Source organism: Papio anubis, chromosome 8, assembly GCF_008728515.1.
Source record: "Papio anubis isolate 15944 chromosome 8, Panubis1.0, whole genome shotgun sequence".
Taxonomy (NCBI): domain Eukaryota; kingdom Metazoa; phylum Chordata; class Mammalia; order Primates; family Cercopithecidae; genus Papio; species Papio anubis.
Window position 1 is genome coordinate 61,372,721 of NC_044983.1, and position 18,885 is coordinate 61,391,605.

Consider the following 18,885-nt stretch of genomic DNA (forward strand, 5'->3'; position numbering starts at 1 on the left):
ACTCTTAACCCGCAGGCAGATCTTTGAGAATAATGTATCCATTTGCAATCAATAACCCCAATGAACAGATTTTGGATTCGCTCTATAAGAGTTTGATTCGGCCACGTAGCTCATGTGTTAAAGTCAGAAGGAATATGAGAGGCCTCTAATAGGAAAGGAGTGTAAATAACAATAAATATCCCAGATTGTATTCAATGCTAGTATCTCCTATACTTCGTAAGTGAATTTAAAAACCAAGCAGCTTCTTGAATTTCTTTCCGTTCCCTTGTTCTCGGTTATCTTCTTGCTTCCAATGAACTCAAAAGAGGAGCAAAATAAGCTAAGTAGAAAACAAATAGGCCTGGCGCGGTGGCTCACACGTGTAATCCCAGCACTTTGGGAGGCCGAGGCGGGTGGATCACTTGAGGTCAGGATTTCGACACCAGCCTGGCCAACATGGTGAAACTCTGTCTCTACAAAAAATAAATAAATAAATAAAATTAACCGGCGTCGTTGCGGACGCCTGTAATCCCAGCTACTTGGGAGGCTGAGGCAGGAGAATCAATTGAACCTGAGAGGCTGAAGTTGCAGTGAGCCGAGATTGCGCCACTGCACTCCAGCCTGGGCAACAGAGCGAGACTGTCGCCAAAAAAAAAAAAAAAAAAAAAGTCCAAAGGGTACAGCCAGGTTAAACATAACCCATTTGGTTGAGTAAGTTTCTTCAGTATGGTTATTAAAAACAACTAAAAAAAAAAAAGAAATTAAACTTGCTATTTTTGTTAATGTTAATATATTAGGACGGCAGGTGTGGTGGCTCATGTCTGTAATCTCGGCACTTTGGGAGGCCGAAGTGGGTGCATAACTTGAGTTCAGGAGTTCAAGACTAGCCTGGCCAACATGGTGAAACCCCATCTCTTTTTTTTTTTTTTTTTTTTTTTTTTTAGACAAGAGTTTCCATCATCTTGCCCCGGCTGGAGTACAATGGCCTGATCTCGGCTCACCGCAACCTCCGCCTCCCGGATTACAGGCATGAGCCACCACACCTGGCTAATTTTTGTATTTTTAGTAGAGACCGGGTTTCTCCATTTTGGTCAGGCTGGCCTCGAACTCCGGAGACCTCAGGTGATCCGCCCGCCTCAGCCTCCCAAAGTGCTGGGATTACAGGCGTGAGCCACCGCGCCCGGCCAGCTGTCTCTACTAAAAATACAAAAAATTAGCCGGGCGTTGTGGTAGGCGCCTGTAATCCCAGCTACTCCGGAGACTGAGGCAGGAGAATTGCTTGAACCCGAGAGGCGGAGGTTGTTAAGTCAAGGTCGCGCCACTGTACTCCAATCTGGGAGACAGCAAGACTCCGTCTCAAAATAAATAAATAAATAAATATTAAATATAATCATGCTTCTGCCATTAAAGTATTGAGAAAGCTAATTCTTCCTGTATACTGCCATTACAGAATAGATGACTGCTATTAAGAAGCAGGGGGTGTATTCACAAAAAAAAAATTACCAGTTTCCTAAGCACCTATGGATTATAAGCCATAGAGAGGTATTTAAAAATTTTAGGAATTTGTATTCTCATATTAAAATGTCTAAACTTGACATCAGTGAAGTTATACTACCTTCCATTGTGAGTCATTGCTTGTTCCTAGCCTCAGGTATCTTCCCACAGGACACTGGAATGTCATTTCTCAATAGCTGTGTTGCTTAAGACATGATTCAGATACTGGCAGTTTCATTCATTTAATTATTTTGAACGCTACAATGTGCCATAGACAATCTTAACTATGGATTCAAAGGTAAGGAAAATCACAAGCCCTGCCCTCAAGGAGTTCATGGTCTAAAGAGCTCAAGAAGCACTGGATTTCAAAACTTTTTGATCAAGCAACACTTTCAGCTTTATACATACGTATTGGAGTACATAGCTCTGACATATTTATATGTATTTATTCCTAAATTCTATATGTGTACTATCAAACTAATATGTAGTTTTGAAAATGTCAAAGTAGAAATTTTTGAAGAAAGAGAAATAATTATAAATTGAGGCTCTCCCTATACATCCAGATGAAAATAAAATTGGATCCATATATTACATCATTTACCAAAAAAATAAATCCCAGGTATATTAAAAACTCAAACCTTGAAGACTACATATATGACCTAGAAGCAGAGGGAAACCTTGAACAAAACTGGAAACCCAAAAGTTAAACAAGAAAAAAATGGATACATTTGACTTGTTTTAAAAAGCAGCTGGGCAGGCACAGTGGCTCACGCCTGTGATCTCAGCACTTTGGGAGGCCAAGGTGAGTGGATCACTTGAAGGCAGGAGTTCCAGACAAGCCTGGCCAACAATGGCCAAACCCAGTCTCTGCTAAAAATATAAAAATTAGCCAGGCGTGGTGGTGTACGCCTGTAGTCCCAGCTACTCGGGAGGCTGAGGCAGGAGAATCACTTTAACCTGGGTGGCAGAGGCTGCAGTGAGCAGAGATCACACCACTGCACTCTAGCCTGGGCGACAGAGTGAGACTCTGTCTCAAAAAAAAGAAAAACAGCTCTATAGGTCAGGGTCAATCCCAAGAGCTGGTTTATAGAAAAGAATGTCACAATCTCTGGAGGTGATCTTTTAACCTATTTGGATATAGAGATTTTTTTTCTGGTCACTATGCACTGATCTAAGAAGATTAAACTGTTTCAAGGCTCAGAATAACCAAATATACCCCAGAGTCTATGACTGAATCAAAATAGCTCAACAATTTGTCATTGGGCACCATGGTAAAAACATTCATTCAATTGAGATTTAGATAATAAATGCAGATTAAAATGTTATCTTTTCCCAACAATATGTGCTTTTTTTTTTCTTCTTCTTTGAGGTGGAGTCTGCTCTGTTGCCCAGGCTGGAGTGCACTGGAGTGCAGTGGCATGATCATGGCTCACCGCAACCTCTGCATTCTGGATTCAAGTGATTCTCCTGCCTCAACCTCCCAAGTAGCTGGGATTACAGGCATGCACCACCACACCTGGCTCCTTTTTTATATTTTTAGTAGGGATGGAGTTTCACCATATTGGCCAAGTTGGTCTCAAACTCCTGACCTCAGGTGATCTGCCCACCTCGGCCTCCCAAAGTGCTGGGATTACAGGCGTGAGCCACCTCGCCCAGCCCAATATGTGCTTTTATTACTAATTAAAGGAGCTTTGAAGCCAATAGGCACTGCATGCATCACTGACTCTTTCCTCAGGTGAGATGAAGTTGGCCCACTAACTGGTCTTGACCAGCTCTCCTGTAGCCCAACCTGTCCCAGACACATCTAGCTTCACTGTGTCTCAAAGCACTTCACCGTCCTACCCTGTGATCTTTTACCATCCATTCCTATATTCTAATGCAGAACCTCCTGAAGCTTATTTCAGTGTGTTACATTTTCTCCAGGGAGGCAATTAGAGCTGGGTGGGGGTGGGGTGGAAAACACAACTAGAGGAAAAGGGTCTCAACTTCCAGGAAAGATCCTTTGTAAGCTTTGCAGATTATTCAACTTGTCTCAACAAATGGGGCTGTCATTAAGCCTTATGTGAGAAACAGGCTGACACAGACATTGGTCTGTTCCTACTTTACTAACCACTGGATCACAACCACCCAAGCTGACTATATATCCTACATGGTTATTATTTATTGGGCCCTTGAGATAAACCAGGCACTCCCCTGAGCATTTGACAGATGTTACGTAATCGATCCTCAAGGCTTCTCTTTGAGCTGTCTACTATTGCCACTGTGAAAGGGAAGAAATTGAGACCCTGGAAGGCTGTCTTGCTCAAGACCACACTGCTGGTCATTGGCAGAGGCATATTTCCAACAAGGGTCTGTCTGCCTCTGAAGCCCATATTCTTTCTACTACAGTATACAGCTTCATTGTCTACCAACATTAATAGGAATCTGATATTTTGTTAAATCTCTCTGATGAAGGAAGCTCACAATCAGCCTAGGTCACCTCTCTTTTGCCTAATACATCTAACAATGAACAAATCTATTTGTGTAAATAATGGCATTTATAATCCTTTAATTTCCTACTCGGAATTTGGAGGCCCAAAAAAGATAAGAAACTTTTTCAAGGCCATACAGTGAGTAAGAGAGCTCTGTTTCTTTCTCTTCTGTTCAATAAAAACTGCAAATGGCAGATGAAGTTTCAGTTGTTCTAGATTCTGCCAGGAAAACTGAGCCCTTAATTTGGGTCAAGAACTCTAGGATCAAATACACTAAAAAGAAAAGTATTCTATTTTATTCTCACATCCCCAAATGGATTGCCCTATAATCTTCCACATTTGTTTCCAAAGCTAGCTATGCAGAACAATCATAATTCTGCTGAATAGACCTGCAGAGGTAGAGGCCTGGGCATACATACTTTTAAACAGCTCCAATGTGAAATTTAAGAGTCACTGATCTTGTGGAGGACACATAAATTGTGTTAATTATCTAATGTGTCCTTTGTATTTCATTTTATTTATTTAACTTAATTTAATTTTTGAGACAGAGTCTCATCTGTCACTCAGGATGGAGTGCAGTGTTGAGATCAGGGCTCACAGCAGCCTCAACCTCCCCAGGCTCAGGTGATCCTCCCACCTCAGCCTCTTGAGTAGCTGTGACTACAGACACACACCACCACACCTGGCTACCCTATGTATGTTTTTTCTTTTCTTTTTTTTTTTTTTTTTTTTTGAGACGGTGTCTTGTACTGTCACCTGGGCTGGAGTGCAATGGCGCGATCTCAGCTCACTGCAACCTCCGCCTCCTGGGTTCAGGCGACTCTCCCGCCTCAGCCTCCCAAGTAGCTGGGATTACAGGTGCCTGCCACTACGCCTGGCTAATTTTTTTTGTATTTTTAGCAGAGACAGGGTTTCACTATGTTGACCAGGCTGGTCTCGAACTCTTGACATCAAGTGATCCACCTGCCTCAGCCTCCCGAAGTGCTGGGATTACAAGTATGAGCCACCGCACCCGTCCCTTTTGCATATTTTTTCTAGAGATGAGGTTTCACTGTGTTGCCCAGGACAGTCTTGTACGCCTGGGCTCAAGGAATCCTCCCGCCTTGGCCTCCCGAAGTTCTGTGATTACAGGTGTGAACCACCACGCCCGTCCTGTATATCACTTCCTAATACATTTCTACAAAAGTTATCAACACAGTAATAATTTACTAGCTTATAGTTTCTGTGCATCAGGCATCCATGTGCAGCTTAGCTGGGTGCCTCTGGCTCAGATCTCTCAAAAGGCTGCTATCAAGAGGTCAGCTGGGGCTTCAGTCATCTCAAGGGTTGAGTGAGACAGGCTGTTTTTCCAAGCTCACCTCACATGGCCATTAGTAGGACTCAGTTTCTCATAGCTGATGGAAGGAGAGCCTCAGTTCCTTGCTGAGTGTTGGTCAGAGGCTTCCCTCAGTTTCTTGCCACATGGGCTTCTCCCTAGGGCAGCTCACATATGACACTGTCTTCCCTCAGAGCAAGTGAAGGAGAGCTAGAAGGAGCAAACAGAATGAAAGCCACAATCTTTTTGTAACCTAACCTAGAAATGACATCCTTTCATTCTTACTGTATTCTATTCATTAGAAGCAAGTTGATGCTCAAGGAGAGGGGATTACACAAGGGGCATGAATACCAGGCGGCAAGGATCATTGGGGGTCACCTTAGAGGTTATCATAGAGATGTAAGCAAAGAATTAAAAAACAAGGTGGTAATATATTTCCTAGCTCTATCTTGTAAGAGAAGATAAATTCAACAATATCCTGGTCCTGGCATGGTGGCTCACACCTGTAATCCCAGCATTTTGGGACGCCAAGCAAAAGGATCAGTTGAGTCCAGGAGTTTGAGGCCAGCCTAAGCAACACAGCAAGGCCCCATCACCATAAAAAATAAAATAAAACAATAAATTAAGTGATATCCCAGTAGCAATGAGATCATCCAGTACCTAAATCTTGGTTTCTAAATACCATTCCAGGACTTCTTGGAGAAATGGCTGATTTTAGGGCTGGGTAAGGAAAAATACAAGATAGGCGCAGAGCATCTTATAGTTCCAGAAAAAAGGAGATAATCAAAAAACAAAAGGAACACATGAACCTAGTTAAAAGAACTCCCAATGGCCAAAGCTGAAACAATTGAGTAACAGTATAAAATAAATATACAAGAGTCTATATGTCTATATAAATAAATGATTGAATATAAATATAAATTAATAAATGAGGAAAGACAAATCTTCCTTTCAGAATTTCAAATAAGGTTTATCAATTGTCCACTCCAGAAGTTGAAGCTTAATCCTCATTCCATTTGAGTATGAGCAGTATTTAGTGACTTGTTTTCAAAGAAAGGAATATGGAAAGTGGGAAAATACAACTTTATAGTGGAGTAACTAGCAAATATTACCATGTGTCAGCCTCACCAGTAATAAGGTAGAGTGATATCATGTATCCTCTGACATAATGTGATGAGAAGGTCATCTCATCTTGTGATGTTTTCCCCAAACCCTATAACCACAGTCTAATAATGAGAAAAACATCAGACAAACACAAATCGAGGGACATTTTGCAAAATACCTGACCAGACTTCAAAACTGTCATGGTCATATCAAGGTCATGAAAAACAAGAAAAGACCGAAAAACGGTCACAGGTCAGAGGAGACTAAGGAGGCTTGATGGCTAAATGCAATGTGGCATCTTAGATCCTGAAACAGAAAAACAACCTTACTAAAACCCAACTGAGGTCTGGAGTTTAGTAAATAGTAATGTACCAATATTTGGCTTTTCAGTTGTTTTGTTTTTTCTTTTTATTTATTTATTTATTTAAAAAAATAGAGATAGGGGCCGGGCGCAGTGGCTCAAGCCTGTAATCCCAGCACTTTGGGAGGCCGAGACGGGCGGATCACGAGGTCAGAAGATCGAGACCATCCTGGCTAACACGGTGAAACCCCGTCTCTACTAAAAAAAATACAAAAAACTAGCCGGGCGATGTGGCGGACGCCTGTAGTCCCAGCTACTCGGGAGGCTGAGGCAGGAGAATGGCGTGAACCCGGCAGGCGGAGCTTGCAGTGAGCTGAGATCCGGCCACTGCACTCCAGCCTGGGCGACAGAGCGAGACTCCGTCTCAAAAAAAAAAAAAAAAAAATAGAGATGGGGTCTCGCTTTTTTGCCTAGGCTGGTCTTGAACTCTTGGGCTCAAATGATCCTCCCAGTTTGGCCTCCCAAAGTGTTAGGATTACAGGCGTGAGCCACTACGCCTGGCTGGCTCTTTAGTTTTGTAAGTGTATCATGGTAATGTAAGATGTTAACACTAGGGAAACTGGGTGAGGAGTAGACAGGAACTTTATGTACTCTAACTTTTCTGTAAATCTAAAATAATTCTAAAATAGTTAATTAAAAACAAAAAACAAAGCATCCTGCTGACAGTTTTAGAAGCGTGATGACCAGAAGATCTCCCCTAGATTAGCTTCCGGTTTAGTACATTTCAAACTCTCTCTCTCTCTCTCTCTCTTTTTTTTTTCTTTTTTTGAGGCAGAGTCTTGCTCTGTCACCTAGACTGGAGTGTAGAGTGCAGTGGCATGATCTCGGCTCATTGCAACTTCCGCCTCCCGCGTTCAAGCGATTCTCCTGCCCCAGCCTCCCGAGTAGCTGGGGACAGGCACCCGCCACTATGCCTGGCTAATTTGTGTGTGTGTGTGTGTGTGTGTGTATTTTTAGCAGAGACAGGGTTTTCATCATGTTGGTCAGGCTAGTCTCGAACTTCTGACCTCAAATAATCTCCCCGTTTCGGCCTCCCAAAGTGCTGGAATTATAGGCGTGAGTCACAGCGCCCAGCCCCTCCCCCCACCCTTTTTTTTTGAGACAGAGTCTCGCTCGGTCGCCCAGGCTGGAGGGCGGTGGTGCGATCTCCGCTGACTGCAGCCTCTGCCTCCCGGGTTCATGCAATCCTCCTGCCTCAGCCTCCTGAGTAACTGGAGTTACAAGCACGTGCCACCACACTCAGCTTTTTTGTATTTTTGGTGGAGACGGGGTTTCACCATGTTAGCCAGGCTGGTCTCAAACGCCTGACCTCAAGTGATCCACCTGCCTCAGCCTCCCAAATTGCTGGGATTACAGGCATGCACCACCGCGCCTGGCTTCAAACTTTATCCTCCACTAGCCACATACTTCTAGGGCCAGGTGCCAAGGGACACATCCCTGTATCATAGCACTGAGTGAGATGGCAGAGCATGTCTTGCTTGAAGCCAGTCCGGCACCAGGAAAGCCAGCAGTAACTTATCACGAAGAGGCCCAAGTTCAATTCAACTCTCTTTCCCCCACCCAGATTCCCAAAATGTCCAAGGCCACTCCAGCGTATCTAGCAAGAAAGGAATTATGAAAGAAGGGAAGTTGGAGAGGATGGAAAAAAAAAAAAAAAAAAAAGGTCTTAACCAATACCTCTTTGAGGGGTGCTTTAAGACATTTTCCTTTTAATAAATAAGTAAAAAAACAACGTATGATCACGTAAACTCAATGCTAAAGTTCCTCTATGGACTTTGGAAAGGGCTAGCGAAAGTTAGCGTGCCTGAAACACAAGCTTCATTAGCTTAGCAGTAAATACCCTCCAGAAAGATCTCAGAGGAAGAAATGAGTGCCCTTTGACAGAACAGCCACTGTTGCTCCCACCCTTTCAGCTCCAAAGCTCCTACTCTTGCACCCAGTCTCAGACAAGCACTCACTTCTCTGAGTATTTTCTCAAGTATTCCCTGAGACATTATGGAGGCGCCGAGGCTCCCACCTCAATTCCATTATAACATTTGATCACGTATGTTAAGTTTGTGCTTTTGTTTAGTTTGTGTTATCTCCTCGTCATCATGTAGGCTCACTTAGGGCGTGGCTCAAGGCTTTTACCAACCTTTCTGCTGTCATAGTGGTCCCCCAACAAGCCCTTGTTGAGTAAATGAGTTAATGCTCTGGGTGAAGGAGGAAAGCCCTCACTAGGAACAGACTTGTGTCATCCAGGGCAAGAACATCAGAGATCCAGTGACAGCCCAGCGACCTCCGGGATCAATTGCAATCGGAGGGTAAGAGAGACAGCCAATCAGCAACAGCCATACAGAAATACGGACAGGTTTCCTGCCCTACATAGGAATCTTTCATCAAGCCTACGCACATTACTATACTGCATAAGTTAGCTATAAATGTAATAATCATATTTTCACGACAATTATTGGAAATCCAGAGTGTCCTAGAGTATTCAAATCTTTAGAAAGCATGTTCCCCAAATGAATCGGACTGAACAGACGCTAGAACTGAACACGGTAAAGTAAAATACTTATCCATGAGGCACTTTGTAATCCCCGCACTCCTGTTCTGCCTAAAGAGAAACACTCCTGATGTGAGGTCCGCACAGGCATTATAGCTGCCGGGTGGACACAGGTCCCTACAGCGTGCGGTGAAATGGGCTCCACATGTTAGGTTAACAAAGGCTTACGACTCGCAGCCTCTTTCAAGGTAATACACATCTGCGACTACATTTAGAATGTGAGTGTCCCTAAACCCCTAGAGCATGAAGCTGACAAAAGCACTTCCCAGGGCAGGACAGTGAAGGCACAAAGCAAGGTCCGCACAAAAGCACACGCCCCCTCGCAGAGCTCCGCGCGTGCGCACACCGACTGTGAAACGCCGCAGCCGGCTTGCGGAGCGGTTGCCGCGCCCTCCGCCGGGTTTCTTGTGCCCGCCTCCGAGCCTGAGGAAACAGCTGATTGATCAGCCTGGCTCAGGCTTGGGGCGGGGATTGGCTGATTGGCAGCAACGCCACGGGACAGCCAAGCTGGAAGCCTGAGGAGCCGGAGCGGGTGCTGGCTGCCGCGCGGCGGAGGTGAGTTGGGTGGGAACTCGGCAAAGCGGTTGGCGACGGGGTAATGAAGTCGGCTCCAGGCCTGACGGCCATGGGATGCCCTGGAATCAGGACAGGAGCTGAAGGAGCTCGGTTCGGGAACGCAGGGAGACCGGCGGGATCCTGGGCCGGTTGGGTGTTTGCCCCGCGGCCGGGAGGCAGAGACTGCCTCGGCTGAGGGCGCGTGGGTCCGGGGCTCCGGAGAAGCCGAGGGAAGTCGGCTGACTTGCCCTGAAGGCTGAGACTCGCCCACCCGCCTATCTACCCCTATGCCTCTTGCCTCCTCCCCCGACCTTCGGTCCATCTTTCGGACCCCCGTTTCCCGCGCCAGCCGCCAGGCGGCGGTCCTGGGGCGACCGCCCTTCGCGGCGGCTCCCTTGGGGGCTGCGCCCTTCCCGGGCTCGGGAGCCCTACTGCGCGGGTGCACTCAGGCCGGCGTCCGAGAGGAACAGTGCGCTCGGTGGTCTGCCGGAAAGTTTAACCAGCTTCGCGTGGTTGCTGTGTCACTTTTCGCCTCCTAAAACTTACCAGTGTATCTTCTGACCATAACCAGAGTTTGCAGGAAGCCCCAAAGCCGGCCTTTGGGCATTAACAACAGCATTTTATTATGGAAATCTTCAAACTGTGAGAAATTGAACAAACGATATAAGGAATTCACTGTACTCATTACCCAGTTTCAGTAATTATCAATACATGGGCAGCCTTGCTCCCCTAATCCGGGTTATTTTGCGTTTTTGAGACAGGATCTCTGTCACCCAGGCTGAAGTGCAGTGGCGGGATCTCGACCCACTGCAGTCTCCGCCTCCTGGGCCCCAGCGATCCTCACGCCTCAGCCTCCCCGCTAGCTGGGACTACAGGCAGGCGTCACCAAGCCCGGCTAACTTCTCCCCCTCCCCGCCCTTTTGTAGAGCTGGGGTCTCCTTATGTTGCTCAGGCTGTGTTTGAACTCCTGGGCTTAAGCGATCCTCCCTCCTTGGCCTCCCAAAGTGTTGGGATTACAGGCGGGGGTCACCGCACCCGGCTACCCTGGGTTATTTTGAAGCAAATCCCAGACATTATATCATTTCAGTTATTTTATATATTTCTATGCTCTGTCATGATAAATAATCATACGTATAATAACTTGCTTTCTAGAGGGGTCAAGTAAAATAAGGGACATATTAAAGTGTAGACAGTGCTTATTTAGTTTGTACTACCAGAATTTAGGTAACTGCTACAGTGAGTCTCATTATCTTGCGCTCAGGTTTTCAAAATCGGAGTTACCAGATACTCTAGACAGTAGTGCTCTTGCTGTTGAATAGTAATAATTGTATTGATAATTTCTATTTGTAGAGTTCTTAGTATATATCAAGGACTATGAAGTAGTTTCCACTTACTCATTTAATGTCTACAATAACCCTATGAAGTAGGTATTATTATCCCCGTGTTAGAGTTAGGGGAAAGAAATTTGGAAAGGTCACAATTTTCTTAAAGTCACACTGCTGAAAAAACAGGGGTGGGGCATAGAATTCAGAATGCTAATCTTGGCCTTTGTCATTGCAAAGTTCTTGCTCTTTTAACTGTAACTGAATGTCCTAAGAGTTGTGGAATAAATGGAACTGCTGTAGAAAATTATTTCTGTTAAGCTACAGATCAGTAATGGAAAAAAAAAAAACCTGAAAATTTACACAAATACAAACAATAGTGAGAGAGGTATGTTTGTTCTTTGAAAAGTTAAAGATTATTACAACTAAATTTAATGTCCTGAGAAGACATAGTTCAACAAATACAAGTACTAAAATTTTATTCTTGGCCAGGTGCATGGCTCAGCCCAGCACTTTGTGAAGGCCGAGGCGAGAGGACTCATTGAGACCAGGAGTTTGAGACCAGCCTGGGCAATATAGTGTGACACTGTATTTAAAAAAAAAAAAGTAAAAGAAACATTTTATTCTTTGATATGTGACCAGTTAAAGGGAAAAGGAAAATATACATCAATGAATAGTGTCTACCACTTCTTTAGCACATAGCTTATATTGGATATTAATACTAAATATTTCATTTTGTATCCTTCATCCTCCCAATCTTAAACTACTAAGACAGCATCTTCATCCAAATAGTGTTTGATGAATAAGGAATGAGATAGAAACAGTTGGGCCTCCTCTACTTATTCAAAGGACAGTAGAGAAGGCCTATTAGCTTGGAGTTTAGGAATCCTACTGGATAGGAGTAATTCAGAAGTCCAGAAGTCAGGTCAGACTCCTTTGTGAAGGAACTTGAGCGCCACATTTAAAGAGTTTAAACTTAATGAGCAAAGAAGTGACATGATCAAAGTCATCTTACGAGAAGATAGATACAGGAAGATAGCTGGTACTGTCAAAGGTGGCTTTACCAGCTATGTGAAAGGATTAGCAGTGGGTTGACCTGATAAACATAAAGGAAATAGACATGGGGAACTGGCAAATTTATCGATATGAGGAAAGAACTAGACAAAGAAAACAGCCTGAAAGAGAGAAAAGAGCATGGTATGTAGTAGGATTTTGTTTTGTTTTGTTTTGTTTTTTTTGAGATGGAGTTTTACTCTTGTTGCCCAGGCTGCAATGCAGTGGCGTGATCTCGGCTCACTGCAACCTCTGCCTCCCGGGTTCAAGCGATTCTCATGCCTCAACGTCCCGAGTAGCTGGGATTACAGGTGTATGCCACCACGCCCAGCTAATTTTGTATTTTTAGTAGAGACAGAGTTTCACCATGTTGGCCAGGCTGGTCTTGAACTCCTGATCTCAGTTGATCCACCTGCCTTAGCCTTCCAAAGTGCTGGGATTACAGGTGTGAGCCACCATGCCCGGCCTATAGTAGGTTTTGAAGTGATGATACACTTCATTTTCCATGGGTTTGTTTTCTTGGGCCATCCTGGTGATGAGTTGGTGATGAGTTATTACTGTATCACTGTTCTTTGAAGTGGTAATTACCGCCCAGCTACTGAACTATTCTTTTATATACTTATTAGATACTATTGATAGAAATTACACAATTTAGATAAGCAACAACAAAAAAAGACCCTGTAATCCTACCCTTTGAAGATAACCACTGATGATGGAGAAAAGGTGATAACAGTTTTAGTTAACATTTATTTGATTACTGTTCGACATTTTTCACATTTTATTTTCCATCTGTATTTCTACTTGTAAAATGCCTACTCATGTACTATGCCTATTTTTCCATTGGGCTTTTGATCATTCGTTTCTTTATTTGCAAGTACTTTATATTCATTAGGGATATAAATCATTTGTTATATTAAGTTGCAAATAGGTTTCTTAATTACATGGCTCTTCTCAAAATCTTCAGAGTGGCTAGTAAAATGAAAAAGATGACAGCTGGGAGAGCACTCAGGGCTGCTGTTTCAGGGACCAGAACATGCCACCTCTGAAACAATTCCTTCATTTTATGATACTGAAGTTATTGTCAGCCAGTCAATCTGCAAGTCATTTTTAGCAAATAAATTGTTTTGTGTAAATGTTTGATATCATTAAAAAGATTTTTTTTCTGCTCCCACTCCACCGGGAGATATCATTTAACAGATAATTTATACAGCTGGAGTTGACTAGTGTGAGTTGGTTGCGGTTAAAATGTAAACAGTCAGACAAGTTAAACAGGAAAGTTAAATTAAGTCTCCATGATTGAAAAAACATACATTGTAATATACATATTAATGTATATAAAGCAGTATAACTAAGATCTTTTTAAACCTTTAAGATATTTTATTTTTTTTAGAGACAGAGTCTTTCTTACTTTGTTGCCAAATTGGAGTGCGGTGAGGCTATCATAGCTCTAAGATACTTTATTAATTTTTTTCCCCCTCCTCCCTTAGTTACTTTTTGAAATGGATTTCTTACATACTAGTAAATACTGATTTGATATACAGTCGGCCTTCTGGATTCATAGGTTCTGTATCCGCAGATAGAAAATATTTGAAAAAACAATGATAAAGTAACAATATGACAACAAGAAACAATACAAATAAAACAATAGACAACTGTTTCCATTATATTAGGTATTCTAAGTAATCTACAGATGACTTCAAGTATGTGAGAGGATGTGTATAGGTTATATGGAAATACTATATCATTTTATCTTTTTTTTTTTTTTTTTGAGATGGAGTTTTTCTCTTGTTTCCCAGGCTGGCGTGCAATGGCACTATCTCGGCTCACGGCAACCTCCACCTTCCAGGTTCAAGTGATTCTCCTGCTTCAGCCTTCCGAGTAGCTGGGATTACAGGAGTCCACCACCATGACCTGCTTATTTTTAATTTTTAGGAGAGACAGGGTTTCACCATGTTGTCCAGGCTGTCTTGAACTCTTGACCTCAGGTGATCCACCACCTGAGCGTCCCAAAGTGCTGGGATTACAGGTGTGAGCCACCGCGCCTGGCCCATTTTATCTTTATTTTTATTTTTGTGGGTACATAGTATGTGTATGTATTTAGGGGGTACGTGAGATATTTTAATACAGGCATATAATGTGTAATAATCACATCAAGGTAAATGGGGTATCCACCTCAAGCATTTTTCCTTTCTTTGTGTTACAAACAATCCAATTATACTTTTAGTTATTTTTTAATGTACAATAAATTATTGTTGACTATTGTCATACTGTGATGCTATCAAATTATAGGTCTTATTCATTCTAACTGTATTTTTGTATGCATTAACCATCCCTACTCCACCTCCCCTGCCCACTGTCCTTTGCAGCATCTGATAACCATCCTTCTGGGTTTTTTTTGTTTGTTTTTGAGATGGAGTCTTGCTCTGTCACCCAGGCTGGAGTGCAGTGGTGTGATCTGGTCTCACTGCAATCTCTACCTCCTGGGTTCAAGTGATTCTCCTGCCTCAGCCTCCCAAGTAGCTGGGGTTACAGGCACCCACCACCACGCCTGGCTAATTTTTATATTTTTAGTAGAGATGGGTTTCACTATGTTGGCCAGACTGGTCTCGAACTCCCAACCTCAGGTGATCTGCCCGCCTCAGCCTCCCAAACTGCTGGGATTACAGGTGTGAGCCACCGTACCCAGCCTAATTTTTGTATTTTTAGTAGAGACAGGGTTATGCCATGTTGGCCAGACTGCTGGTAACCATCCTTATACTCTTTTTTTTGAGACAGAGTTTCACTCTGCAGTCTCCGCCTCCCGAATTCAAGCAATTCTCTGCCTCAGCCTCCTGAGTAGCTGAGATTACAGGCACCCACCATCACGCCCAGCTAATTTTTTGAATTTTTAGTAGAGACGAGGTTTCACCATCTTGGCCAGGCTGATCTTGAACGCCTGACCTCGTGATCCACCTTCCTTGGCCTCCCAAAGTGCTGGGATTACAGGTGTGAGCCACTGTGCCCGGCCAACCATCCTTATACTCTTATCTGCATGAGTTAAGTTGTTTTAATTTTGAGGTCCCATAGTAAGTGAGAATATGTGAAGTTTGTCTTTTTCTGCCTGGCTTATTTCACTTAACATAATATCCTCCAGTTCCATTCATGTTATTTTCAAATGACAGGATCCTATTCTTTTTAATGGCTGAATAGTACTCCATTATGCATATGTATCACGTTTTCTTTATCTATTTGTCTGTTGATAGACATTTATTTAATTGCTTCCAAGTCCTGGCTGTTGTGAATAGCTCTACAACAAACATGGCAGTGCAGATATCGCTTCAATATACTGATTTCCTTTCTTTTGGGTCTATACCTACCAGTGAGATTGATGAGTCATATGGTAGCTCTATTTTTAGTTTTTTGAGGAACCTCCAAACCATTCTCTATAGTGGTTGTGCAAATTTACAATCCCACCAACAGGGTATGAGGATCCCTTTTCTCCATATCCTTGCCAACATTAATTATTGTCTCTCTTTTGAGTATAAGCCATTTTAACTGGTGTGAGATAGTATCTCATTGTAGTTTTGATTTGCATTTCTCTGATGATGGGAGCACTTTTTTTATATACCTGTTTGCCATTTGTAAGTCTTCTTTTGAGAAATGTCTGTTCAGATCTTTTGGCCATTTTTGAATTAGATTATTCAATTTATTTCCTATTGAATTGTTTGAGCTAATTATGTATTCTGGTTTTTTTTTTTTTTTTTGAGACGGAGTCTCGCTGTGTGGCCCAGGCTGGAGTGCAGTGGCGCGATCTCGGCTCACTGCAAGCTCCACCTCCTGGGTTCACGCCATTCTCCCGTCTCAGCCTCCGAGTAGCTGGGACTACAGGCGCCCGCCACCACGCCCGGCTAGTTTTTTGTGTTTTTAGTAGAGACGGGGTTTCACCATGTTAGCCAGGATGGTCTTGATCTCCTGACCTCGTGATCCACCCGCCTCGGCCTCCCAAAAGTGCTGGGATTACAGGCTTGAGCCACCGCGCCCGGCCGTATTCTGGTTGTTAAACCCTTGTCAGATGAATAGTTTGCAAGTATTTTTTTTCCATTCTATGGGTTGTCTCTTCACTTTGTTGATTGTTTCCTTTGCTATACAGAAGCTTTTTGACTTGGTGTGATCTCATTTATCCTTTTTTGCTTTGATTGCCTAATACCCCATGTGGGCTGCCATTCAAGACATCATTGCCCAGACCAATGTCCTGGAGAGTTTCCCCCAATGTTTTCTTGTAGTAGTTTCATAGTTTGAGGTCTTAGATTTAAGTCTTTAATCCATTTTGATTTAATTTTTGTATATGGCAAGAGATGGGTTGTAGTTTCATTCTTCTGTATGTGGATATCCAGTTTTCCCAGCACCATTTTTTGAAGAGACTGTCTTTTCCCAATGTATGTTCTTGGCATGTTTGTTAAAAATGAGTTTACTGTAGACGTATGGATTGATTTCTGGGTTTTCTACTCTGTTTCATTGGTCTATGTGTCTGTTTTTATGCTAGGACCATGCTGTCTTGGTTACTATAGCCCTGTAGTATAATTTGAAGTCCAGTTTTTTTTTCTTTTTGCTCAGGATAGCTTGGCTATCGTGGGTCTTTTGTGGTTCCATATAATTTTTAGGATTATGTTTTCTATTTCTGTGAAGGATGTCATTGATATTTTGTTAGACATTTTGATAGACATTTCATTGAATCTGTAGATTGCTTTGGGTAGTATGAACCTTTTAACAATATTGACTCTTCCAGTTCATGAACATGGAATATTTTTTCCGTGTGTGTGCCCCCTTTAATTTTTTTTTTTTTTTTTTTTTTTTTTTTGAGGCAGGGTTTTGCTCTATCATCCAGGCTGGAGTGCAGTGGCATGATCACAGCTCATGGGCTCAGGCGGCCCTCCTGCCTCAGCCTCCCATGTAGTTGGGACTACAGGTGCGTGCCATCATGCCTGGCTAATTTTTTTTGAGACAAAGTCCCGCTCTGTCGCCCAGGCTGGAGTCTGGGGTGCAGTGGTGCTATCTCAGCTTACTCCAACCTCTGCCTCCCAGGTTCAAGCAACTCTTGTACCTTGACTTCCCAAGTAGCTGGAATTACAGGTGTGCACCACCACACCCGGCAAATTTTGTGTTTTTTAGTACAAAAATACAAGCTGGTCTCGAACTCCTGGCCTCAAGTGACCCTCCTGCCTCTGCCTCTGCCTCCCAAAGTGCTGGGATTACAGGTGTGAGCCATCACATCTAGCCCTTAATTTTTCGTTTTTTTTGTAGAGGTGGGTCTCACTTTGTTATCCAGGCTGGTCTCGAACTCCTGAGCTCAAGTGAGCCTCCTGCTTTGGCCTCCCAAGGTGCTGGGATTACAGGCATGAGCCACCACCCTGGCCCTCTTAAATTTCTTTCATCAGTATCTTATAGTTTTCATTGTAGATATCTTTCACTTTGATTTCACTTTGGTTAATTCCTAGGTATTTAATTTTATTTGTGGCTATTGTAAATGGGATTCATTTTTTGATTTCTTTTTCAGATTGTTCACTGTTGGCATATAGAAATGCTACTGAGTTTTGGATGTTGACTTTGCATCAGGCAACTTTACTGAATTTATCAGTTCTAATAGTTTTTTGGTACAGTCTTTAGATTTTTCCAAGTACAAGATTACATCGTCTGTAAACAAGGATAATTTGACTTCTTCCTTTCCTATTTGGATGTCCTTTATTTCTTTCTCTTGCCTGATTGCTCTAGCTAGGACTTGTTACTATGCCATTTTATATAAGGCACTTGAGTATCTATAGATTTTGGTATCCACGGGGTTCCTGGAACCAATCCCCTGTGGATACTGAAGGACAATTGTATAATGTGTACTGGCAGGAGGGTAAACTGCTTTCCTAAAGAGATGATTTTAGGTGGAACAAGAATCAACTTTGTATTTATTTTAGTCAGGATATCCTTTTCTGTCTGTTTTGGCTCAGATAGGGAGTACAATGTATAGTTAAGTACTTTAAAGTATATCCTGGAACAAACTTTGATTGCTTAAATATTATTGCTTGGCAAGAGGCTAAGTTTATTTAATTTTTTAAAAATGAGTTTATTTAAGACTGGGCACGGTGGCACATGCCTGTAATCCCAGCACTTTGGGAGGCCAAGGTAGGTGGATCACCTCGATCACCAGGCAGTTCGAGACCAGCCTGACCAGCGTGGTGAAACCCTGTCTCTACTAAAAATACAAAAATTAGCTGGGTATGGTAGTCTGCACCTGTAATCCTAGCTACTCGGGAGGCTGAGGCTCAAGAATCGCTTGACCCCAGGAGGTAGAGGTTGCAGTTAGCTGTTATCGTGCCACTGCACTCCAGTCTGGGCAACAGAGCAAGGCTCTGTCTCAAAAAAAAAAAAAAAAAGAAAGAAAGAAAGAAAAAAAGAGTTTAATTTAAATTAAAACATTAAGAGCATCCAGATATGACAAAACTCATAAAGCAAGTATGAAGGTCTGAGAAATATTAGTATAGCCTGTAAGGGTTCCCAAAGTTTATATATTGCTAACGTTTATTATTTACTTAGATTGTCCAAATTAGAATAATTTTTATGTTTTTACTTTTTAGATTTCAGTTATTTAATTTAGAAAATGTTACTGGTCTTGAAAAATTACAAAAGTTACCTGGGTATGGTGGCTCACGCCTGTAATC

The 18,885-nt window shown here is 42.8% G+C and overlaps 1 protein-coding gene across 7 annotated transcripts in view; it reads left to right on the forward strand.

Moving 5' to 3' along the window:
* Positions 1 to 8,906: 8,906 nt before the first annotated feature.
* The window catches only part of MTFR1 (mitochondrial fission regulator 1), a 114,631-nt gene continuing 104,652 nt past the window's right edge, over positions 8,907 to 18,885 (forward strand). The window contains exon 1 of one of the 7 annotated variants that reach the window (XM_017962060.3): positions 8,907 to 9,027. The gene's annotated coding sequence lies outside the window, so the exon portion shown is untranslated. Of the gene's footprint in view, positions 9,028 to 9,622; positions 9,825 to 9,876; positions 9,936 to 10,934; positions 11,535 to 18,885 lie in introns of those variants that run through there. The other 6 variants (XM_031669597.1, XM_003902811.5, XM_017962061.2 and 3 more) reach the window with 6 other exon arrangements.